At 38.2% G+C, this 27,033-nt stretch overlaps 1 protein-coding gene across 1 annotated transcript in view; it reads right to left on the bottom strand.

Annotated features, from left to right (window-relative positions):
• Positions 1 to 18,382, bottom strand: part of stv (BAG domain-containing protein starvin) — a 47,561-nt gene extending 29,179 nt beyond the window's left edge. The window contains exon 1 of the mRNA XM_090372566.1: positions 18,094 to 18,382. The gene's annotated coding sequence lies outside the window, so the exon portion shown is untranslated. The remainder of the gene's footprint in view (positions 1 to 18,093) is intronic.
• Between the last annotated feature and the right edge of the window lie 8,651 nt (positions 18,383 to 27,033).

Genomic DNA, 27,033 nt, shown 5'->3' with positions numbered 1-27,033 from the left:
TGAACTTAATTTCCTAGAAAGTCCAAACATCATAGAATAAGTAGTATTTCTCATTCTATCAGAAACAATTTGAGAAACAGCTATCAGAAACCTCAAAGATCATTAATCAGTCATTTCTACTACTACAAAAGGTGGCAAGGAAGTGGTGTCAACAACAGAAATACAAAATAACTCCATATACTTAATTTTTCTATATTCAAACAGGGAAGCCATTTTGGATTTCACTTCTGTACTACGTTCTGTAACAATAAAAAAAATAATAATAAACGTTTATTTATGCAGCGTTTGAGACGAACGTCATATGTATTAGTGATTATTGAAAAATGCGTGATTTGCACTGTACTAATTCGATCCTGGCATTATTCGGATATTATTAATAATATCCAATTAAGTAAAAAATAGTGATCACTAGCCCTTCATACAAAACCGAGTCATGTGGTGGCTTTTATTGGAGTTATCTCCTATCATACTTATTCCAGAGAAAGTGGGGGGGGGCCTTTAAATTTTATATTTTTTAGGGATAAACTGAGTGGGTGGTTCTAAAAAAAAGTATTCAATTGATTAGTGAAAGTTGCAGTTCCACTTGTCACTATAAATTGATATAAGAGTGGCAATAAAGTTCCCGCAATGGTACAATAAAAAGAACACAAAAGTGAAGGAGCTCAAAAATGATTCAACTTTTATTCAAAGTAATCCTCACCTGAATGAATGAATGAATGAATGAATGAATGTACTTATTACACCGTTCTAAAAGTTTCTGAAAAGAGTCAGCAAAGGCGTCCAAAGAGATGATAGTTCGGCGGTTACGTTTTTCTTTATGCCCTCAACATCTTGAAATCGCTCTCCTTTAAGAGCAGCTTTCACCTTGGGAAAGAGGAAGAAGTTCGCTTGTACTAGATCTGGCGAGTAGGGTAGATGGCTGATCTGTACAATGCCATGCTTCGTCAGAAATGTCTTCTCAAGTACGGAATGGTGGGGTTTCTGTTGTGCAACAGGAACCAGCTGCAGTTCTCAAAATTGTTGCCTCACCCAGGAAATGTGCTTCAATAGTCTTTGAAGCGCCTGTACGTATAACACAGCATTGACTCTCTCTCCTTCAGGTACAGCTTCCTCCTGAATCAGATCCTGTTTGTCGAAAAACATCAGCATCGTCTTGATCATGGACTTCTGTAAACGAAACACTTTGGGCCGTGGTGATGATTTTGAAACTTCAAAATCATCACCACTGATGTTTCTTCTCTGGATCCTACTGAAACACCCAACGCTCAAGGACAGTAAAAATACATATTGGGATTGTCTTGACAAGTCTGAATGAAATATCTTCACATTATGACACTCTTCGTTGTTTCTACTCGTACATGAGACTGCAGCACAAATTTTATAGACTTTCTTTTCAGTAAATCTTCATGCAGAATTTAACAAATCGTCTCCTTATTCATCAGCGGTCATTCTGAGAGTCAAACGACGATCTCTTGACACAATTTCCCGAACTTTTGCAACTTTGTCCTCATTTCGAGAGGTTGGCAAACGCCCACTTTTTGGGTCATCGTGAACATCCCCACCTCCGTTTTTGAACCGTGTATACAATTCAAAACACACTGGCGACTTAAACGTCTCATTACCATTAACAGTTTTTACCATTCCATACATTTCTGTTACAGATTTTTAGGTTTCTTTTTTCAGTTTAAACCAAAATTTGATATTCGTTCGCTGCTCCATCGCAAAATTGTACTTAGAATGTTAACGCTAGTAACAAAACTGGTTGTTACTTGGAACCTATCAGCCAACCGGACAATATCTGTACCACCAACTGTTGGAAGAAGTTTGAACTACAATTTACAACTTCTATTTTACTACTTCCAGTCCAGATGTTCAATATATTCTGAAATTTAATTAACAAGTTTTTGAAGGCGCACACCAATATTTGTAATAGAACGACCCGTCTTCGTATTTCGTCACAAGTGAACAATAATCCCAAGTCTATGTAGCAAGTTTCCTGGGGGGGGGGATTTTTCAAACAAACCCACAAGTTATGTGGGTAGAAGTTTGAACTTACAGGTGCGAAAAATACCCAGTTATGAAAACAGGGTAACGGTATAGCAATATACAAGGGCCAAAAACTGTGCAAAAAATCCAACAGGACATTAGCTATATGTGGCGTCGAACCTTTTGCATTAACCACTAGGTGTCTACAGGAAGCTGAGTAGCCATAAGCTCGGGCAGGAAGTCATTCTGAAGCATATGAAGATACTGCTATGCAGTAGCGGTTCCATATAGGGGATTAAGGGGCTACAGCCACTCATGATTAAAAAAAATGATTTTTGTACTGCTACATTATGATTAAAGAATTCTCCAGAACACTGCTATAGCACCTCGATCTGAAGAAAATTCTTGGACTGTAATTGCCGCTATGAGAACTTTCGTTGAAGAAGGGCCCATTTGAACCATATCTTCGCATGGCTTTCTACGCAATACACTTTACCTCGGTGTCTACTTTTCTAATGAAGCTGGCCAGGACTACTGCTGTCCAAAAGCTCAACCTGCTGGTCGAGTTCCGTTCAAATGACAGTGAGCTTCATCTGAAAATCAAGTTGTGTAACACATTTCTTTTCTGCTTAACACTTTCGGAAATGTTTATATGGCACTGTAACGTTGCATGGGGAGATTTTCGAAATCCGATTGAATCATTCACTAAAGAACGCCGAGATATTGCAAGTTCACGACTTGCTTTTCTTGTTGATGTTCCTGGACTGTACTGCAGTGCAACTTGAAGGATTTCGTTTTTTTGGAGAATAAACACTGGCCGAGCGAATTCGTTTCTTCACAGCCTTTCTGTTGCAGTTGTCCAATGAGTTTAAAAAAAAAAATAACACCTGAAATCTTCTCTATCATTTTGCTTACTGATTAAAACAGGTGGGATTTATGAGCACTTAAAGTGTTTTGACTTATTTCTGTCCTCCAGCAAATTTTCCAGAAAATACTGCAGACTACTACCAACTTCTAACGAAATTCAACTAATATTTCCGTTTTAATTGATGATAGAAATGTGTCAACATCTCTGCTGCAAACTGGTACATACATACCAGGTATTCAATTTGTTACAATTTAAGCACTGTTCCAGATTTTTTGAATTTCAATTTAACCACAAAAGTTGTACTAAATTACTCAATAAAAATACTCCAACTTAGGGCTGTCACGTTTTACCACAGAAAAGATCAAATCCCACTTGACATTATCACACATAAATGTAAAAACAAAATACAAAGACTTAAAGTTCATGCAAATTCTGCTCAAGTTCGGCAAGTGAGAAGTTTATGCATTTAAATGGGAGTTTTCCGCATTGTTCGATATTGGGTGTTTCAGGAAGTAAAATTGAGTTTCAAGAAAGAAATCGCAGAACCACCCTTCTAAGAGGATCAAAGAAATGCTAGAGCCAGACAAGAGACAGTTGAAAATATGGTGTTGACTGAGTCATTTCAGGTGGTTTCCCAAACGATCAGTAGAATGTGCCAAAAGGGCACAGAAAGAAATGGAGTTCTCTTACTTGAGAAGTGCATTTGGGATGGTGAGGGCATACAGCCAGAATTGCATACTAATCTCCAACACCATACAGATCTGACCTCGATGGCCTGAATAGAATCTTCCGCCTTCCCTTCCATGGTATAAGGGTAGATCTGTTTATTAAGGCGTACCTCAGGCACGAGCGTGCATTGCTTGTTTATATTTAAATAGCATGTTTTAACTGCACATGACTCAACAAATCGGTCAATAAACCTCAAAGGTTTTATTGGGCACAGAAATTCCAGATACCTCCATGCACTTAATTTATTCATATTTAAAATAGGGAAACCATTTTGGCTATAACTTCTGTACTGCATTATGCAACAAAAAAATATTTTTTGCGAAACTCCAGATTTTTCGTCCATCAAACAAAAAATCGACCGCAGAACACAGCGCAATTTACAGACAATATACACGCAGCAATACAGCCCTAGTTGCTGATGCTCTTAAAAACCTTACTATAATAACATTACATATGTCTTTATTTATGAGACGTTTCACTATTAGGGAACAGTTTTTCCCCATCTGTTACTGGATTTTGCACACTTCTTTATTAATAAGCTTTATAACCTTTAACAGGAGATCAAAGCTAGTGTATTAGCATTAATAGAGGGAATGATGCAAGAAAACATGCTTATACATCACCAGCCAAAAAAAAATAAATAAATAATAACAATAATAAAAAATCCCATTTCACCTATCCATTCTCTCCAATAGTTTGTGCAGTTCTTCCTTGAATTGTTCGAACTACCGACTTCCACAATAACGGATGGAGGCTTGTTCCAGCAATCAACTGCCCTTGGCTGAAGGCAAATTTCCGCACATATATTTTGCAACCGACCTTCCTCAATTTGAGTTTATGCCCCTCATTGCGCGCAGTCTGAGCAAGAGGAAGTCCCACCAACATTGAGTTTGCTCATTAAAAACCTTAAACACTTCAATCAGGTCATCTCAGGTCAGCATCTTCAGACGCTGAAGTCTAGGCACTTCAGCGTCTGAAGTGCCTAGACTTCAGACGCTGCAATCTGCAGAACCAAAACCTTTCTTGGTCAGAGCGCCTCGTTGTTCACCGCACCAATCTCATTACCCTTCTCTGTATCCGTTCCAACTGCTCTTCACCCTTCCTAGAGGGAAACTTCCAGCCCTGTATGCAGTACTCAAAGTATAGCCTGACCACTGCCTTATACAATAGGATAATCACCTCATCTCTGCTAGCAAAATTCCTGTATATCATTGAAAAAACCTGAATAGCTGTCCTGGCAGCCTGTTATACACTGCTCAGAGAATTTCATATCAGAATGCACAATTATTCCGAGGTCCGATTAATTTTCCTCTACTCTGAATGGAGTACCACACAGTTGATATGTTATTCTGGGCTTACTTCTATCTGTGTGCATTACTAAAACTATTATTTTTAGGCCACCCGAGTAATTAAATTCATCTGCCGTGCATTGTGTATTATGTCCGTAAATTGCGTGTGTTCTCTGGTCGATTTGCCTGTCTTGCTGGACGAAAAACCCAAGTTGCCGCTGGAAAACTTTGCTATCTACGCCTGAGACCGAATAACTCAGCCACGGAGTGAAAAAAAGCCGATTAAAGTTCCTCCAGTCATCGACGGGATTCAAACCCAGGCCTTTTCCACTCGGTGTGGGGAGGACGGTGACGATACCACTGTGCTACACGCGCAGACTATATACGCAGTACTGCGCTTTTCGTTCAGCAAACAGAAAATCGATCATAGAATACACGTAATTTATAGACAACACAAACAGAGCAATACGGCCTTAGTCGCTCGTTCTCTTAAAACCCTACCAAAACTTATTATAACAACAAAAAGATCTTGCTGCAGCAGCATTCCTTGATTACTATCGTTAACTACCCTATCAACCTTTGTATAATCTGAAAAATTACACATTAAGTCTAATATACCCTCATTAAATAATTAATAAGTAAAGAAAACAACAATGGGCCCAGCACCGAAACGACTCCACTAACATTGATCCATGAAGAGCAGTGTCCATTGAAAACCACTCTGTCTTCCCTCACTCATCCACACTTTATCCACAGCAGCAGCTTTCCTTAATGCCACTGTTCCAATTTGTACATCCATTTCTTATGTGCAACAGTATCAAAAGCTTTCTTGAAATCTAAGTATGTACTATCAAAATTATTTTTTGCATCCAGTTCCTTTGTCACTAATAATCAAATTTGTCAGACAAGATATCCCTTTAATAAACCCATGCTGTGACTGAAGCAAAACTGCACTCCTGTCTGGATGGTCATGCTGTGTGAGTCCATCTTTTTTTTCCAGGAACAGAAGTTGGGCTAACACGTCTGAAATTATTCATGTCATTCTTTAATTCCCCTTTGTGAATTGGGGATACATTCGCACATCCTAAGTCCGAAGGGACCTACCCTGAATCCAAAGTTGTTCACATAATTATGGCTACGGGTTTGCTTACTTCCTTGGCTGCTTCCAGTAATATAATTGGGTAGATCCCATCTATCCTAGGTGCCTTTCTTATGTTTAACTCCAACAATTTCTCTTCCACTTTTCTGTCAGTTATTACAAAATCATTTAGCTCTATGTTAAAGTATGATAAACTTCTGGCATCCACTTTCTTAAAGAATTCCTCGTGCGAATGTAGATGCAAAACACCCATTCAATTTGTTATCAACTTGCAACCAGAAACATGAAATGGACCAATGTGATTCAACCCATTCCTTCTACTGTTAATATAAGTAAAGATTTGCTTTTCTTGATTTTCTTTGCTGGAGACGTCTCAGAGTCTGCCTTGGCTTGCCTAACTTCCTTTGTGACTGGATTGAAGCTAGTTCATATCTACTATAGGCTTCTGTATCACTGATAATATACAGGGTGTCTCAAAAATATTGGTACAAACGTTTAGGGGTACAAACGTTTAGGGGAGGTAGGTAACATCTAAAGGAATGTGAATCGCGTAGGAACCCATAACCGGAAACATCACGGGAAAGTAGTAGCAGAGGCACAAGAAGCAGAAATGACACAAGACAGTAATTAGTGGCAAACATTTATTTGACATAATATTAACAATGGAGTACGAGATCGATGCATTTCATGATGTTACAACAGATGCTCGAAGGTTCCACCATGAGACGCGATGCATGCGTGATACCGACGCAGCATGGATTGGCGGACACGATCGAACACACCTGGAGTTTCTTTGATAGTAGCAGCAACGCAGAAGAGTCTCACCACGAGATCCATTTCCGTCTCCACAGGCGATTCATACACAATAAATTTGAGGGTCTCCCACAGAAAGAAATCAAGGCTCGATAAATCAGGTGAGCGTGGGGGCCAGGCAACGGGTCCACCACGGCCAATCCATCGACGCCCAAAACGCCTGTTCAAATGGTCACGAACACACCTTCCATAATGGGCAGGCGCCCCGTCATGTTGAAACCAAATGTTGCATCTCACATTTGCTGGAACATCGTCAAGTAACCTTGGTAGAACTTGTTCAAGAAAGATCCGATATTTAGCGGAGTTCATGCGGGATGGTAACAGGTATGGGCCGACTAAGCAGTCACCGACCATACCTGCACACACATTTATTGCGAAGCGATGTTGTGCCGCATGGGGACTTCCGCTTAGGTGAGAGAATTCCCACCCAACCTGTGGAGGATGCCTTCCCTTACATCCTCCATCGCTCTGTCTATACCTCCTTTCCTTTACCCTCTCCAGTACATCCCTGAACTCTATTATTTTATTTTATTTATTTATTTTTTTTTTACTTGGTCTCTTTCTAGGAACTCAGGTGACCTGGAGGAGACTAGCCAGATAATTATGGGCAGCCTGGCTACCTCCTAGTGGTGTGTGCGGGCAACGTGGGGTCCCATCAGGGGCCCTGCGGCCAAAAGCCAGGACACCCAACAGAACCCAGCATAATTCTTCATTTACAACACACAAAATTTTTCTGGCTTTCAGTGATACTGTTTGTCTCCACAGAGTATATATGGCGCAGATGTGGGAAACCACCGGAGGCGCCTTTCCCCCAACACTATGCACACTATGTGCCGCAGGGGGGCGCTCACCGTGTGGGTTGTCGTGAAATCGCACATGAGCATTGTGCTGATTGAATAAGCCTCATCCGTGAACAAAACATAGGCTGGAAAATTCAAATCTTGAACACTTTCTTGGAGAAACAACTGCGCAAAAGCCACACGTGCAGGATGATCTTGGGGGAGCAGTAACTGAACCCTTTGGAGATGAAAGGGGTGTAAGGAATCGTCGTGCCAGACACGCTGTACACTGCAACGAGACACTCCTAAGGCAGAGGCAACGGCACATGTGCTGGTAGTAGGATTATTCTGGACGGCATTGAACACTTTTTTTCATGGCAGGAGTTCGCGTCGAACGTGGTCTGCCCGCACTACTCCTTTTATCTCTAAATGACCCATAATCGCACAAATTTTGATGCACACGCGCAAGCAAACGGTGGTCCGGTACATGTCTGCCTGGGAAGCGTTCTCCATAAATTCGTTGAGCAGCTCATCCATTGCCCTCTGCTAATCCATACGCCAGCTCACAGTTCGTATATCGATGCATGCTCTTCGTGCGGTGACTACTGCTTGAACCAAAAATTTTCCCTCTCGCGAACTGATGAACAGCGCCGTGTACCGACTTACAGTGACGTTTCCGGTTATGGGTTCCTATGCGATTCACATTCCTTTAGATGTTACCTACCTCCTCTAAACGTTTGTACCCCTAAACGTTTTTGGGACACCTTGTATATGCATTCCATGCATTTGTCTTCTCTTCCACGTGTCTCAACAGCTCATCTGACATCGCCTTAAGTCGAAGCCTTGAACAGTAGTTCTTAATTGGCATGAAAAACCTAGTAGCTTCTAGGATTATTTCCCTAAATGCTTCTCATTCAGAATATGTTGTTGGTAACATCATTAGTTATTCCCACTGTATAGAATTTAAAATCCGTCTGAGATCACTGTAGTGCCCTTTACGAAAGCAAAAGCTCTTCCTTTTTACGCTTGATGGTAGTTACAACTTTAAGTGAATTCCACATCAATACACTGTGATCGCTGTCACCTAGTGGTTGTTTCGTCTGCAGGTTCTTAATTTATGAAGAATCACTGCCGATAACTAGATCAAGAGTATTGCACTTGCTTGTTGCCTCTCTAACATGCTACTCTAGAAAACAGTCATCGAATCAGTCCACAAAAGACTTACTATTGTGTGAGTGACCAACCCACAAATTTTAGTCAATATCTGGAATGTTAAAATTCCCCATTATAAGACATTTTGATTTATTGGACCACTATTTCTCTGTACAGTTGTTCGTTTTACACATCACAGTCATTTGGCTTATAAACACACTTCTACTCTAATTTTATTTTCTCATGTCTCACGAAGCTGACTCAACGTTGTACTGGACACCCATATAAACTGGATGCATTGTCTTAGATTTTGTGCTTGAAGAGCATAACCCCCTTCTCTTGCTGTGCTCGTGGGTAGCACAATTGGCAGAATCGCCATCCTCCCTACACCGGGTGGAAAACACCCGAGTTCGAGTCAAGTCGATGATATGAAGGATTTTTATGGGCTTTTTCACAATGTGTCTGAGTTAGTTGGTTAGCTGGTTTTTTTCTCCTGGAAACTCGGGTTTTTCGTCCACAAAGAGAAAATCGACCTCAGAGCACATGCAATTTACAGACAGTATACACGGAGCGATATGGCCTTAGTCGCTAATGCTCCTAAAACCCTAACATCATCAACAACAACCCCCCCCCCCACTACTAACTGAAAGATAGGAGACAGTAATCATAAATGGAAGTTACTCATGGATGAATGTAGCAGGCTACGTTTTTAAGGGAGCATTGTTGGGTTATTTCTGTTTCTTAACTTCCTTAATGAATTAATGAGCGAGTGCTGGTAAGTTTTTAAAGACCAGTAAGAGCAATTTTGCTTCAAAATGAGTTAAATCGCTTGAACAAATAATCTGAAAAATGACAATGGCCAATGAAGTTCAATGCTTCCAACTGTACTGTTTTGCACCTCGAGAAGGATGTAAAAAACAGAAATCCAACAGTTACTTACAAGGTGGAGGAGTGAAGTCAAATGCTTAGCGTTATGATTCAGTCAGACATGAACTTTTCCATGCAGTGTAAACATATATCTAGGAAGGCGTATGGTGTCCTGTTCATGATATATGGAACCTTGGCAAGCAGCGCAAAGGATGCCATCATCCCTTTGTATAAATAATGGTGGGATCACAATTATAATAGTATGTTCAATTGTGGAGGTTACATGCGAATAAAGACAGTGCTACTAGAAAAGATTTAAAAGAGAGCAACCAGCAAAGAAAGGGGTGCTAATCGTTTTCCATACGAAGAACGGCTTAGAAGGTACAGACCACAAAGATCGGTAACCAGACATCTTAGGGGGATATCTGATAGACGTATAAAAGGTCCTGAAAGAAATCCGTGAAATGAACAAGGTATATTTTTACTGACAGAAGAGAGAAGAGCCAGGAGGGGCAAAAATCCAAAAGCCCGCGGGAGTAACAGAAAGGTTGATCTCACGAAGTTTATATTAGGGCAGCATGTTGTTGAGTACTCGAATGAATTGCATGATCGAGGCAGTAGGTATGCGTGATAGAACTTCCTTTTCCCTTTTATTTGGAAAATGTCCTGCTTCCCTGCATCATTTAGCCATTACACAAATACTAGCTGTAACGATTTCAACCATTTTTATAGAGAAATTATGTTGTATCTAAATAATCATAGAAATATCACTATACTGCCAAAAGTAACCGGACATCCGGATATTTCGAAGACACTTTTGCCGATATTATATTTAATAACGTGTCGGCAAATCTTTGTCCGCCTTAATTATGCATGGTATCCTCATCGCTCAATCTCGAACCAATTTTTATCAATTCAGCTATGTGCCAGTGAATAAAAAATGCATAACAAAACATTATCCAACTAAATATACTTTGGACAAGCCTAGATATCAAGATCAGCTAAACCAGGGACACCAATAATCAAATTATTGCTGAATTGACCTTAAACATGGAACCAACTGCCACTCTTCATACAACTGTTTTGAATCTTATTAGGTTCTCATCAGTGGAGACAGGCAAAACTAAATGAACATTCTTACACATCCTTATGAAAGGCGCAAAACGTTTCAGTTCCGGGTAAACTCCATACTAGAATAAGAACAAAGACATTGTTCTTTTTATTTAAGTTAATGATTGGTTTTGCTTTATTTGGTATGCAATTTTTTTTTGGTCTTAGTTTGTCTCACTTTACCCCTATACTATTCTAGTATACAGTTTACTCAGAGTTGAAATGATTTGTGTCCTGAGTATTTGTAAGAATGTTAGTTCATTTTGTTTCTGTTTCGCCTGTCTCTTCACTGATGAGAGCCTAATAAGGTTTGAAAGAGTGGCACTTAGTTTCCGTATTTTAGACAAATAACCTGCAAATAGTCAACAATCAATAAACTGGTTACTTGGTGTCCATGATTTAGTGGATCTTGATCACCTAGACAGAGGGTGGTAATCAATGGGTGCTGCTCTTCGTGGACTAATGTTATTAGTGGAGTCCCACAGGGTTCGGTGTTGGGTCCACTGTTATTTTGTATATTTATCAATGATATTGATTAAGGTATATCAGGCTTAATGTCGAAGTTTGCAGATGATACAAAGGTTGGCAGGATTGTTAATGACAGTAATGGCAGTGTGCTACTGCAACAGGATCTAGAAAATTTGGACAGATGGGCTGAGAAGTGGCAACTGAAGTTTAACATTGACAAATGCAAAGTACTGCATATGGGTAGAAGTAACCCCAGAGAAACGTACCAACTGTGTGGTACTACTCTTAAGGTGGTAGAAAATGAAAAAGACCTGGAAGTAATTGTCCAGTCACACATGAAGCTTTCTGAGCAATGCAGACAGGCTGCCAGGGCAGGTCATGCGGTTTTGTCAATGATATACAGTAATTTTGCTAGTAGGGAAAAGGAGGTGATTGTCCCTCTGTATAAGGCAATGGTCAGGCCGTGTCTTGAGTACTGAGTACAGGTCTGGAGGCCTCATTTTAGGAAGGATGTAGATTTGCTTGAGCATGTACAGAGAAGGGCAACAAGATTGGTGAGGGGAATGAAAGGATCCTCTTACCAATAGAGGCTTAAATTCTGCAAATTTCAGCGGCTGGAGACTAGGCACCTGAGAGGTGATCTGATTGAGGTGTATAAGGCCTTGAATGGGTTCAGCACGCTGAATGCTGATGGGATTCTTCCTCTTTCTCAGATTACGAACCTAAGGGAGCATCCCTCTCCCTCCATACTTCTCCTTCAACCCATGCACGGTACTAAGTACTATAGGTTTTGATACCTTTCGTGTTTGGGGTTTTCATAAAAAAAAAAATAAATAAATTCAAATTGAGGAAACACAAATGTGGAATAGATGTGCGGAAATTTGCCTTTAGCCAGCGGGTGGTTAATTGCTGGAACAAACTTCCATCTGTCATCGTGGAAGTTGATAGGTTAAATAAATTTAAGGAGGAACTGGACAAACATTTAGAGGGAATTGTTCTGTAAATTTTTTTTTTGGCTGATGCTGCATAAGCTCATAACACTTGCTTTCTTGCATCACCTGCCACCACTACTACTACTACTATAACGCAACAACCCATTGCACTGCAGCTGTGATATGTTTTTGGAAAGTGAGGACATTGTTCGTATGTATTGGCCTGCCCGTTCCACCAATCTAAATTCAATCGAACACACATGGGACGCTCTGGGGAGATGCCTAGCGGTACGTCCACACCCACCAGAAAATGTTCACTAGCTGAAGATGGCGCTGACAGAGGAATGGACGATGTTACCACAAGAACCGGCAAGTGAGGATGCAACTCTGTTTGGTGTACCTCCCTCCTGGCCACACCGAAGAAACACGGATTGAACTTCAGACCTGGCTAGTTGTTAGCCTAGCCCCTGCTCAACAAACAGTTGTGGGAGGAGACTTCAATATTGTCCCAAGACATGTTATAGCTCTGCAAGACTTAACATTAACATTGAACTCTCTGGACCTCAGAAGACATATCACACCGCCATCGAGAGCAGGTCAAGCTTTAGACCTTGTTTTCCAGAACTTTCCTAACTCTAACAACCTGCCTAACTCGTTAGCATTTTCTTCCGATCACTCACCTATTACCTGTGACTTCTCTTTATCAACGGTATCAGGAACTCAAGTTATAAATTATAATTCAGATACCCACTCTCAACTAATTGTGTACATTGTGGATCTCCTCCTTAACATCTTCCGGAAGATTCTAAAGATAGGCGCCATAACTGAACTCTGGAAATCTTATGTCAAACCAGACCCTAAAATTAGAAACCCCAAGACTGCTAAAGACTTCTGTCCAATTGCCATAGGATGCACTTTATTAAAAGCTTTTGAAAAACTAATACATCCAGTAATTATCCAGCACTGTTTTTCTCACCGACCACCTTACCTCCACACAGTCCTACGCCACAGGTCCATGACCTGAAATCATCTCGATACTCTCTTCAGAGCTCAAAAGGCCCAGAGCTCAAATGGACATTATTTTTTTTATATTAAATCTATTTATGATACTGTGTCAATCCCTACCCTTTTATACATCCTAAAAGAATATTTCAAGGCATCAAACCAAATAGTCAGCATTCTGGAGTCTTTACTACATCGGAGAGAGCTAATTATAGAAAATGGATCTGACCAAAAAACTATTTATGCAACGAGAGGGGTGCTTTAGGGTGGGGTGATGTTGACCACCCTCTTTGCAATTCTTCTTGAACCATTCCTTGCTGCACATCCAAATTTCTGCTCCTTCGCCGATGATTTAAATTTTTTTATTATTTCAAAAGATCCCAAACAGATTCAAGAAATTAATAATCAAACCTCCAATCAAATTCAACAATTAATAGATTATTTACAGCTAGCTGGACTCCAACTAAACAATGCGAAGTCAGCCCACATGACAATTACGAAGAGGAAGTTCAGGAATGACATCCGAGTTGTAGTTAATGGCGAGACGATTCCAAAAGTATCATAGCATACTGACCTAGGGTTAACGTGGGACGAAGATTTAAATTTCAAATATCACTTCCTGAAGACAAAGAAGAAGACCTATGCTGCATTCTAGGCTATCCGCCAAGAGCTCGTAGGCTGCCACAACATCAATCTGCTTTGTCAATACATTGATCGGTGTCTCACTCCTATACCTTTATATGCATCTGAAATCTGGTCCTCAGCACCTGCCTCTCTGCATAACAGATTCTTGGCGATGGAATACTGGATTCTGTGGTGGCCGAACCGTTTGGGAGGGAACCCGTTCACCATCTCCAAATCTATTCTTCTAGTCAATCTAGGCATGACCCCCTGGAAAGTCATTGTTCTCAAAAAAATCTGTCCACATTCTCTAAGTTGCTGACCCGTCAGATTGATGCCCCATCGATAGAGGATATTATCTCACTTCCCAAAGCAAGCAAGCAATAGAAACCACCAGAGTGGGCAACGTTCCCTTAGGATGAAGCTCACTATCCTGGACTCCCTGAAAGGAATGTTCCCGTGTAACATGATTCAACACTTCAACACCTTCTCCATAGATCCAAATAAGTTTGGAAAAAATAGAAGTAAAGAAGCCAAATTATCGAGAAATATTGACCAAATCACCAGAATTACTATAAAATGCGAGCTTTATTTATATGAGGAATGTAAATAATTTAATGCAAAAATATAAAGCAAAGCAAATTGTAATGATAGAAAAAAATATGTAGGACAACCTGTAGTAATTACAATATTAATTTAATATCAATTTTATTTTAAAGTTACTGCTATTAAGTGGATGTAATTTTCTAAACAAGTTCATTATTTTAAACATCAAAAATTTGTATAAAATTTTACGCTGTATTTAAAAAAAATATATATTTGTACACCCTCCTAGCCCACCTGCTGTTCAGGGGGTGAACCTAAGGTTAATAAACAGATGATAATAATAACTTATCAACAACATTGTTGTTCTAAGTATGGACAGGCGGTGCAAAGCCTGTATCGATATTAGGGGTGGCCATATCTCCTAATGAGGACCATCTCTTCCCTTTGTTCCATCTTTGGCAGTGATACATCTGTATCATGGCAGCCAGTGCTATGTTGCCATTTTTGAATAAAGTCCCTCTGTACCGTTTTGTTTCCTTCATCGTTTCTGTACCTCAAGAGGTTCCTTTGGTATGCTTTTCCCATATCTAGGCCACTGCTATGAGAAGCTACAGGTGATAACCTGACTGGTCGTTAAATTTTTCATACCAGTGTATAATAATAATAATAATAATTAGAAAATGGGATATTTTTTCCTTTTACCAGCTAGCTGTACCCGTTGCGAAAATTTTGCAATTGGTACCAGAGTTTTTCTCTGGCTTTCCTAAAGAAATGTAGTACCCATGTAGTATCAATATACACGTGTAGTTGTATTCAGGATCGTTCTGAAAGACCGATCTTGAATACATGTGCAGAAACACGAAAAGGCGTATTTCTACTTTGCTGCAAGGTACGTTCAACAGGACCCTCAGAGAAGCATTGCGGCAGACACGTCATCCACGTTCTGATTGTGACATACTTCTAAATGCTTAAATTACTTACCTTAAATATCCTCAAAACAAAAAACAAATAAACTCGAAGTTGATAACGATAAAATTATGATTTCTGAACGTATGAAATTAACGAATGGCAATAAGTGTATGATCTCGCGTGCACAACGTGGGTCCATATAGTGAGCAGTGCAATGGAATCCTAACGATTAGTTATTTCTTTTAAGGTAGGCAATTTCGCAATTGGTAGCAGAGTTTTATTATTATTTTTTTTTTTTCGAACAAAGGACACGATTGTGCAAACTGTTAAATAGTTAAAGTACATATTGTTAATCAGAAAAAAATGCCTTACCAACTTAGACGACTGTTTGTTTGCAGTAACATCAAAGGCGGATATTGTTGGGATATAAGAGACATGGGGTCACACAGATATAAGGAATACAGAATTGGAATTTGGAGAGTACATTATGTACAGAAAGGATAGGCAGCATAGGAAGTAAGGAGGGGTAATGGCAGTTAAGAAACATAAAATATAAGGCAGTGCATCCAGTTGACACGGGTGGACAATTAATTGTTGTAGCTGCGTTTTAGGAGCATCAGCAAATAAGACCAAATTGCTCCGTGTATACAATCTGTGTTCTGTGATCGATGTAGTATTATTATTATTATTATTAATATCCATATGATGCAAGGAAGCCTGAGGCTTATGCTGCACCAGGAAAAAAAAAAAAAAAAAAAGTTCCCGAGTAACCCTGAGAGAGATAGAGAGAGAGAGAGAGAGAGAGAGAGAGAGAGAGAGAGAGAGAGAGAGAGAGAGAGAGAGTAAAAAGTAGAAGGGAATCACCAAGAAAGAGAAGAATGATGATATCCAGCTCAGGACCCTGGGTGTGCCAAGCCCATACTCACCAGATGTGAGCCCCCGGGGTTCCTGTTATGCTGGACGAAGAACCCGAGTTTCAGGGAGAAAAAAAAAATCAATGCTACCCTCAACTGAGAACGACTAACTCAATCAAATCGCGAAAAAGGTCCATAAGATTTCCTCACGTCACAGTGAGGAAGTCTTTTTCACCCAGTGTGGGGAGGACGGCGATCCAGCTAACTGTGCTACCAACCAGGGCAGTGCACTGTTGAGTCGGTTTGGTGTGACATAAGCACTGGGAAAGCAAAATTGAGAGCAGGAGTGTGTTATAAGCCTAATGATTCTGATGAGTACAACGAACAACTCTACAGAGGAACAGAGTGGTCCAGAAAATCAGAATGTCTTAAAATGAGGGATTTTAACTTTCCAGATATTGACTGGAACTTGTGGGTTGGTAACTCACTCTAGCAAAACTATTGTGGATTTATTGGATGATTGTTTTCTACAGCAGCATGTACAAGAGGCAACCAGAGGAAGTAATACTCTTCGTCTGATTATTAGCAGTGATGATTTATGCATTAAGAATCTGCAGATAAAGTAACCACTAGTAGGGTCCTCGCGTGGGGTCTATTTAACTTCCACCCGTTTTATTTAAATTATACATTAAAAAATAATAATAATAATTTTTAGGTTTTTTCTGACTTGAAAACACCAAGATTATATATGTTACTTTAATTTCCTTATTAAAAAAATATCGAATTTTATCCGGCTAAATCAAAGCATTAAAGCAAAATTAGAGTTTTCTGGAAGCCAGAAAACTGTCTAATTTTAGACAGTAATTTTACAACTATCACGCCACGTGGGCATGATAGTTGTAAGAGAAGTCAAGACCAAACAAAAATTTCATGTCTCATAATTCATAATACTGTACAGTATATCAAAATGGAAACAGAAAATACTGTATAAACAGTTTAGAAAATATTGGTGGAGAAGGTACACGGGAGTATTTAATTTTTAAAAGCAAATTTTAAAAATAACAAAATTTTTAAAAAGTAGCATCTCTCAGACACCATCCTAGTAAACAAAGTTTAATTACAGCAATAACGTTTTTAAAAAAAAAAATACTGCTTCGACTCTGAAAATACAATTATTTCCCTCTCCAATTACGATATCTGTTAAGCATATTTCAATTTTTACGCAAATAAGAATGAACTTACTTTATTGCATTAAGGAATTATTTTAATTTCAAAAATAATTACGTAATGGTTTTTTTACCGCCAGGTGGTGGTAGTTGTCCCTTCCAGGTACGTATTATAAAGCCAAAACGACATATTTTAGATACAAATCAAATCAGGTATGTAAGTTATATAAAAGCACATAAACAACGTTTAAATTTATCACAAATTATTGAGGAGTTAAGCAGATTGAGGGGATATCGCGGCAACAATTTATTATCATTATTCAAATGAATTATGTTTATATTCGTAAAATGGAAGTGATTATTTCCTGTTTGCTGACAAATACTTCAGTAAATGTTTCTCTTCTGCCGGAAGTTAAAATTTCTCTAATACGAGAATAAACGGAAGTTTATTCTTTATATTAATGTTAGATACTGTTGATAATTCAGCAATCAGTATTATCAACGAATATCTGAATAACAAGTGAGCAAAAACAAACTAATAATCAATCAAATATCTCGTGTCTAATAGAAAATAAATCGAATATTTAAATGAGACCGTCCCCTCATTAACATAACTCACATTCTTCGATAGTTTTGAGTGCATAATTTTGAGCATATACTACATTTTGAGAATATACTACACGTATATTCTTAATCTATCAGTATTCTGATATTCAAGGTTAGTCTACAAATGCCACTGGCGATATACTTAACTGAATATGATTTTATAGTGTGTGTGTGGGGGGGAAGTCTTATTCATCCGCATTACGTAATAAAACCAATACTACACACACTAACCTTTTAAATATAAAATGTTCCTTGCGAGAAAGACATACGTAATTCGAGTCAGTTACTAATACTTACACCTCCCTGCGGTAAGTGACCTGCAATTTCGTCCTTTGACCAATATCCCTTCTTCAGAAATATCCGCAAGTATTTCTTTCCGGTTTCTCAGACAACCTTCAGAATTTCTGTGGTAACTTCGAGAAAACACCAGCTGTCAGCAGTTGACTTCCTTGTACGTCCCTAATAGGAGAGGGGCTGTCTATAACTTACGTCATCGTTGCTCCTCACGGCCTTGACATCGACTACCTGGTACAGTATACCGATTAAGGTAATTATAACAGCAGGTGCAAGTGCTATTGTCAAGACGACAGTACCAGGAAATAATAACAATTTGTGGCGCATGGCTCCACCTAGTGCCTTAAATTGGTATTAATTTCTAAAATTGGAAAATAAATGCGCAGTTGGATTTGTTTTTGTGTCTAAATAGTTTGTAAGTTGATATGCGATAAGAAATGAAAACCGATAAACACATTTCGCATTTATTGCCTGAATTTCTCTTCTGATGGTTTATTACGTCCCTGCAGCCATTCTGATCATAAAATTTTGTTAACATTAGTTGACGTTGATTGGCAAATATATATTTGATTTCTGAGAATTAGTTCCACTTTCATTCACTAGGTGGCACGTCAACTATATCAGATATGTCAATGGAAAAATCGATTTTGGTGTTATCTATCCACCAGCTAATGATCAATTTGAAATAATAGTGTAGATCATATTATTGCATCTTAATTTTCTTATAAAATGGCGTTTTGGTACCTTAAAGATAAATATCACTCCCTATTTATTAATTATATTGTTGATAATTAAGCTAACAGGTCTGTGTTGCCATGGAAATGGCAATTTTCTAAATTTATTATAAGGAAAATATCCGTGAAAATGAGGAAAACGTAGTTTCCCTTACACCAGTGGTGTCCAACCTTTTCCTGTATAGGGGCCATATTCAAAGTTAGATTTGTTTCGGGGGCCGCATTGAGTGATTCGAGAAAAATTAGTATGTTCCTTTTTCCATATCTAAAAGGAAGTTTTAGTTTTCATGTTAACTTTTTTTTTTGTTTTCAGGCTATATATAAAAAATGCAAATTCCCAACGCTTTTTTTTGTGCAACAAATGTATGTTAGTGATATATTTTTTTATATTTTATTAAAATTATAAAAATATGATTTATTTTTTTAAAATACCTTTTGCTTTTAAATGTTCACTTTAGAAAATTTAAAACCTCAAAAGGATCACTTCACAGCTTTTTAATATGAAGTTGAATAAATAAATATAATGATACATCTAAAATTGAAAATATTCGAAAATTTTATTGAGTTTAATGAGGTAATTGAGGCTGAATATTTTTAGATAATTATTCAAAATTCGGTTGAAAATTTGATTTGTGACTACAATTCTCAATACAAAATGAAGATGCTCATCTGTTATTCTGTTTCTTTTTAAATATTTATTTGATATCATGCATGAAAAAAATTGCTCCCAATATGTTGACCCAAACAAAGTAGCCATTTTCATGGCATTTTCTTTTATTAACGGAAAATCTTCAGATGGGAGAGCCTTGAAGAATTCAAGTAGTTTATTTTCGCAGTCTATATACTTATTCTTGAACCATGGCTTGAAGATCAATAATTTTAAGTTCCAGTTGGGATTATAGTTTTCAGCCATAGAAGTAAATGGATTCTCAAACGAGCTTATGGTTAAAGAAACATTGCAGGATCATCTAGGCAAGATTGTAGTAATAATTCAGACACAGCATGGGTTTGTTAAGGGGAAGTCTTGTCTGGATACTATGATGTGGTTACATCATCGAAGTTACATCAAAAAATGTAACTTCGATATCATATTCTTTGATTTCAGGAAAACTTTTGATACTGCTGCAAATGTAAGACTGCTATACAATTGTAACATTATGGCATTAAGAACAAATTGCTACAGTGGATGAAAGGGTGGTTGAGTGGGAGACGACAGAGAGTGGTAATCGATGGACCTTTCTCTTCATGGACTAATGTTATTAGTGGAGCCACTCAAGGTTCGGCGTTGAGCCCATTGTTGTTTTGTATATTTATCAATGATATTGACGAAGGTATATCAGACTTAATGTCCAAGTTTGCAGATGATACAAAGGTTTGCAGGGTTATTAATGACAGTATGCCACTGCAACAGGATCTATAAAAGCTAGGCAGATGTGCTGAGAAGTGGCAATTGAAGTTTAACATTGACAAATGCAAATTACTGCATATGGGTAGAAGTAAACCAATAGAAACGTACCAACTGTGCGGTAGTACACTCAGGGTGGTAGAGAATGAAGAAGACCTGGGGGTAATTGTGCAGTCGGATATGAAGTTTTCTGAGCAGTGCAGACAGGCTGCCAGAGCAGATCATGAGGTCTTGTCAATGATATACAGTAATTTTGCTAGTAGGAATAAGGAGGTGCTTATCCCTTTGTATAAGACAATGGTCAAGCTGCGCCTTGAGTAATGCGTACAGGTCTGAAGGCCTCATTATAGGAAGGATGTAGAGTTGCTAGAACGAGTACAGAGAAGGGCAACATGATTAGCGAGCGGAACGAAGGGATCCTCTTACCAAGAAAGTCTTAAGTTCTGCAAGTTGCAGCGTCTGGAGACTAGGCACGTGCGAAGTGATCTGATTGGCGGTGTATAAGGCCTTGAATGGGTTGAACAAGCTGAATGCTGATGGGATTCTTCCTATTGCTCAGATTACAAATCTGAGGGGACATAAATCAAATTGAAGAAAGACAGTTGTAGAATAGATGCGCGGAAATTTGCCTTTAGCCAGCGGGTAGTTGATTGCTGGAACAAACTTCCCTCTATCGTTGTGGAAGTTGATAGCTTTAATGAATTCAAGGAAGAACTGGACAAACCTTTAGAGCAAATGGATGTGTGAAATGGTATTTTATTTTCATTATTATTTTTTTTTTTGGCTGATGCTGTATAAGTTTGCTTTCTTACATCAGCAATTACTTACATCATCACAATTGCTCATTGAGCAATTGTGCAGAGAAATAGAGTGTGCCAGTAAATTAGAGTGTCTTATAATGGGGGATTTTAATTTCCCGGATATTGACTGGAATTTGTGGTTGGGCACTCACACACTAGCAAGGTTTCTACAGCAGCATGTTCGGGAGGCAACTAGAGGGAGTAATACTTTTGATCTGATTATCAGTAGTGATTCTTCATGCATTAATAATCTGAAGATAAAGGAACCACTGGGTGGCAGTGATCACAGTGTGCTGAAGTCGGATTTACTCAAAGAGGTAACGACCATCAAGGGTAAAGGGAAGGGTTTTTGCTTTCGTAAAGATGACTACGGTGGTCTGAGACAGTATTTAAATTCTATACGGTGGAACCAACTGATGATGTTACCAACAGCAAATTCAAAATGGGAAGCATTCAAAGAATTAATTTTGGAAGCCACTAGGCTTTTCATACCAACTAAGAAATATTGTTCAAGTTTAGGCCTAATTGGATGTCAGACGAACTAATTACACATGTGACAGAGAAGAAAAATTTATGGCATACATATAAATTATAGCCTATGATAGATATAAGCTGGTCAGTAACCAGGTTAGGCAGGCGAATGCAGATTACGAGAAATCTTTGGAAAAGGATACAAAGAAAAAAAACAACAAAGAGTTCTTTACTTATGTAAACTCTAGAAGGAAAGGTATGAATCAGTTTGGTCCACTTGATATCGATGGGTCAACTGTTGATGATCCTGCTCAGTTAGCTAACAAACTGAATGATTATTTTGCATCGACATTCACACATGAGGAGTTATTCAGTGAGGGGAATGCCAGAGGTGTATTCAACTCTGGCAGTAAGCTAGATAATTTTGTAATAACTGAGAGTAAAGTGGAGGAGAAATGGTTGAAGATAGACACAAGAAAGGCACCTGGGTTGGATGGGATCTATCTAGTTATATTAAAGGAGGCAACAAAGGAAGTAAGCAAACCCTTAGCCATAATTATGAGAGCTTCCCTGGACTCAGAGGAGGTACTCATGGACTAGAGATGTGCAAATGTGACCCCCAATTCACAAAAGAGGATCAAAGGGAGAGCAGGACATTACAGACCTGTTAGTTTATCTTCTGTTCCAGAGAAATTAATGGAGGCACTGGTTAAAGAAGCATTGCAGGATCATCTACACAAGACTTCAGTTATAGCTCGGACACAGCATGGGTTTGTTAAGGGGAAGTCTTGTCTGACTAATTTGATTGGATACTATGATGTACTCACAAAGGAACTGGATGCAAAGAATAACTTTGATATATATTTGGATCTTAGAAAAGCCTTTGATACTGTTGCACATGGAAGACTGCTGCACAAATTGGAGCAGTGTGGCATTGGAGGCAAATTGCTGCTATGGATAAAGGGGTGGTTGAGGGAGAGAAGACAGAGAGTGGTAATCACTGGACACTGCTCTTCGTGGACTAACGTTATTAGTGGAGTCCCTCAGGGTTCAATGTTGGATCCATTGTTATTTTCTGTATTTATAAATGATATTGATGATGGTATATCAGACTTAATATCCAAGTTTGCAGACGATACGAAGGTTGGCAGGGTTTTTAATGACACTAATGACAGTACTGTACATTGCTGCAACAGGATCTAGAAATGTTGAGCAGCTGGGCTGAGAGGTGGAAAATGAATTTTAACATTGACAAATGTAAAGTACTACATATGGGAAGCGGTAAACCCAGAGTAACGTATCAACTCTGTAGTACCACACTGACAGTGGTAGAAAATGAAAAGGACCTGGGTGTAATTGTGCAGGCAGATATGAAATTTTCTGAGCAGTGCAAACGGTCTGCAAGAGTGGTTCATAGTGTCTTGTCAATGATATATAGGAATTTTTCTAGCAGGGATAAGGAGGTGATTATCTCCTTGTATAAGTCAATGGTCAGGCCACACTTTGAATACTGTATACAGGTCTGGAGGCCTCATTTTAAGAAGAATGTAGAGCTGTTGGAACGAGTACAGAGAAGGGCAACAAGATTAGTGAATGGAACAAAGGGTTGCTCTTACAAAGAAAGGCTTAAATTTTGCAAATTACAGTGTCTGGAGACTAGACACTTGCGAGGTGATCTGATTGAAGTGTATAAGGCCTTGAATTGTTTGAGCAAGCTCAATGCTGATGGGATTCTTCCTCTTGCTCAGAATAATCGCCTGAGAGGGCATAAATTCAAATTGAGGAAATACGGTTGTAGGATAGATGTGCGGAAGTTTGCCTTTAGCCAGCGGGTGGTTGATTGCTGGAACAAACTTCCATCTGTTGTTGTAGAAGTTGATAGCCTAAATAGATTCATGGCAGAACTTTACAAATATTTGGAGCAAGTGGATGGGTAAAATGAGGGTGCTTTTTTTTTTTTTTATTTGGCTGATGCCATATGAGCTTGCTTTCTTGCATCATGTGCCTTTGCTAATGCTAGTCATAATGCTGTTTTTTTTTCTTTCCTCCATCGACTTTTTTTAAGGATGGTGTTTTAAATTCAATGCAAATCAATAATAATTCAGCGCAATGAACAAGCGAATTTCGCAATATGAAAAGATTGATACGTGCATAACTGTACTTAGCCTACTGGTCTGCATTAGACTACATGGGCACGTGGACACCACTAGGGCCTACACTGTTCACATGTTATATTTTTGCTCACCAGATGGCGCCATATATGTGATATTAAAATCGTCCCACTAGTCGTTTCAGTGGAGCAAATCATTTTTTGGTTCTCCCTTGTTTCTGAAACAAAATATGCAATTGTCAAGCAGGAACAAATTTAAGCCAAAAGAATAGCCAATTGTCTTGGGAAGGAAGGGGCCATCGCGTTCCCAGCACCAGTTTTCTTTCATTAATTATATATTTTATTTGTGGCTCGAATACGAATATTTTGTCCAAGTTGCTGTTGTAATCATTGATAAAATAGAGCATCAAAGATTTTATTTTCTCTCCACCCGGAGATATCAAATTGGCCCTCCCCATGTTCTTTAACGACCATACTGAACCAACTGTCGGGTACTCTGAATTTCTGGGAACTCTGCGGTGGAAGATCTAATGGTATTTGTACTTTCGCAACTTCAAGATTACCACTGTAGGCAGGACAGAGTCAAGCCATCGGCACACGTGGATGAGCAAAGTCCACCGAATCCTTGGAAGCCTTGATGCGCCCCAATTCTCACTGGTGGTATCACGGCTCCCAAGAATTCTAAGCAAAAATCGCTTTTTTTTGGACCATGGTAACATCACTAACCTGTCATCAGCATCATTCACGAAAGGTCAACTGACTTATGTTTCCCTCATACACCTACTCTACTATTTGCATGGTACAAAAGGCAACATGATCGAAGACAACAGAAATTTTTTGTATTACTCACAGTAATACCCCTGCCCAAAGTGCTCTTGTTTATTGTGGTGTTGAATCAATTGAAGGACAGATGGTATATTGTTTGTATCTGTTGTTATAACCAACAATGATTTAACAGGCTATATTGTACCATTTAGATGATTTGTGATTACTTGATGACCTGCATAACGGAGTCCCATTATGCAAGTCATCAAGGAACGACGAGGCATCTGAAATATTGTGTTTACGCTGCATCTGCCAAGTTTGTGGGCAATAATTATATGAAAACAATATTTCTCTTAATATTTTGGTAAGATAGTGTATATGATAACACTTCCTTTCATTCTTTTGATAACGATGCATATGTGACAACGATAGCGTTCTTAATCTTTTAGTAAGAATGCATATATGGAAACAATATTGTTTTAATCTTTTGGCAAGGATGCATACATGACAACAATATTGCTCTTAATCTTTGGTGAAATAGTTGTATGAAAACAATATTGATCTTATATTTTGGTAAGATAGTATATATGACAACAATATTACTTTCTTCTTTTGATAAGAAAAGACTGAAAGTAATATGTAATAACGATAGTGTTCTTAATCTTTTGGTACGAATGCATATATGACAACAATGCTGCCTTTGATCTTTTGGTAAGAATGCATATATGACAACAATATTGCACTTAATCTTTCGGTAAGATGGCTACATGGAAACACTATTGCTCTTAATATTTTAGTAAGATAGTTTATATGACAACAATATTCTTTTCACTGTTTTGTTAATTATGCATATGTAACAACGATAGTGTTCTTAATCTTTTGGGAAGAATGCATATATGGCAACAATCTTTGTTTCGAATGCATATATGTCAACAATATTTTTGACTTTGTAATCAACAATATTGCAGTCTTTTGGCAAGAATGCATATATAGCAACAATATTGTTTTAATCTTTTGGTAGGGATGCATATATCGAAATAACATTGCTTGTAATCTTTTGGTAAGAATGGATATATGACAATAATATAGCTTGTAATGTTTTGGTAAGAATGCATATATGGCAACAATATTGTTTTAATCTTTAGGTAGGGATGCATATATGTCAACAATATTGCTTGCAGTCTTTTGGTAAATACTCATATATGGAAATAACATTGCTTGTAGTCTTTTGGTAAAAATACAGATATGGAAATAGTATTGCTTGTTATCGTTTGGTAAGAATGGATAGATTACAACAGGATAGGTTAGTAAGATAGTATATATGACAACAATATTCTTTTCACTATTTTGTTAATTATGCATATGTAACAAAGATAGTGTTCTTAATCTTTTGGGAAGAATGCATATATAGCAACAATATTGTTTTAATTTTTTGGAAAGGATGCATATATGTCAATAATATTGCTTGCAGTCCTTTGGTAAATACTGATATATGGAAATAACATTGCTTGTAGTCTTTTGGTAAAAATGCATATGACAATATATGACAATATTGCTTGTAATCTTTTGGTAAAAATGCATGTATGGTAACAATATTGTTTTAAGCTTTTTGTAGGGATGATATACAGGCGAAACCTCTTATAGCTACCCTCATTTTAACCTCCCACACGTTATAACGTCCTATATGGTTGGTCCCGGCCAAATGGTCATTAATCTAATACTATTTTATGAACAATCGATATAATACCCTTCTGATATAACGACCGTTTTTTCTCATTACCCTGGGGATCGTTATATAGAGCTTCGACTGCATGTTAACAATATTGCTTGTAGTCTTTTGGTAAAATTGCATATATGGAAATAATACTGCTTGTTATCTTGTGGTAAGAATGGATATATGACAATAAAATTGCTTGTAATATTTTGGTAAAAATGCATACATGGCAACAATATTGCTTGTAATCTTTTTGGTAAGAATGGAGAGATGACAACAACATTGTATGTAATCTTTTGGTAAAAATGTATATATGGCAACGATATTGTTTTCATATTTTGGTAGGGATGCATAGACAGTCGAAGCTTTTATAGCGACCCTCTTTTTAACGTTCCACACGTTATAACGTCCTATGTGGTTGGTCCGTGAAATTTTCTCATTAACGTAATGTTATTTTATGAACAATCGACATAACGCCCTTCCTATATAACGACCAGTTTTCTAATTCACTGAGGGATAGTTATATAGAGCTTCGACTGTATGTCAACAATATTGCTTGCAGTGTTTGGAAAATATGCATTTATGAAAATAACATTGCTTGTAGTCTTTTGGTAAAGATTTATATATGGAAATACTGCTTGTAATCTTTTGGTAAAAATGCATATGTGGCAGCAATCTTGTTTTAATCTTTTGGACTGTATACTTATAGAGTCGAAACTTTTTATAGCAACCCTGTTTTTAACGTCCCACCCGTTATAACGTCCTATGTGGTTGGTCCCGGCGAATTTGTAATTAACCTAACGCTATTTTATGAACACTCTATATAACGCCCTTCTGATATAACGACCGTTCTTCTAATTCCCCTGGGGTGTTTATATATGGGGCTTCGACTGTATGTCAACAATATTGCTTGTAGTCGTTTGGTAAAAATGCCGGACGAAAAA

The sequence above is a fragment of the Mastigoproctus giganteus genome, chromosome 4, assembly GCF_048544385.1.
Source record: "Mastigoproctus giganteus isolate SK-2022 chromosome 4, ASM4854438v1, whole genome shotgun sequence".
NCBI lineage: Eukaryota > Metazoa > Arthropoda > Arachnida > Uropygi > Thelyphonidae > Mastigoproctus > Mastigoproctus giganteus.
Note: the sequence above shows the minus strand (reverse complement) of the source record. Positions and strands in the feature narration are given on the sequence as shown.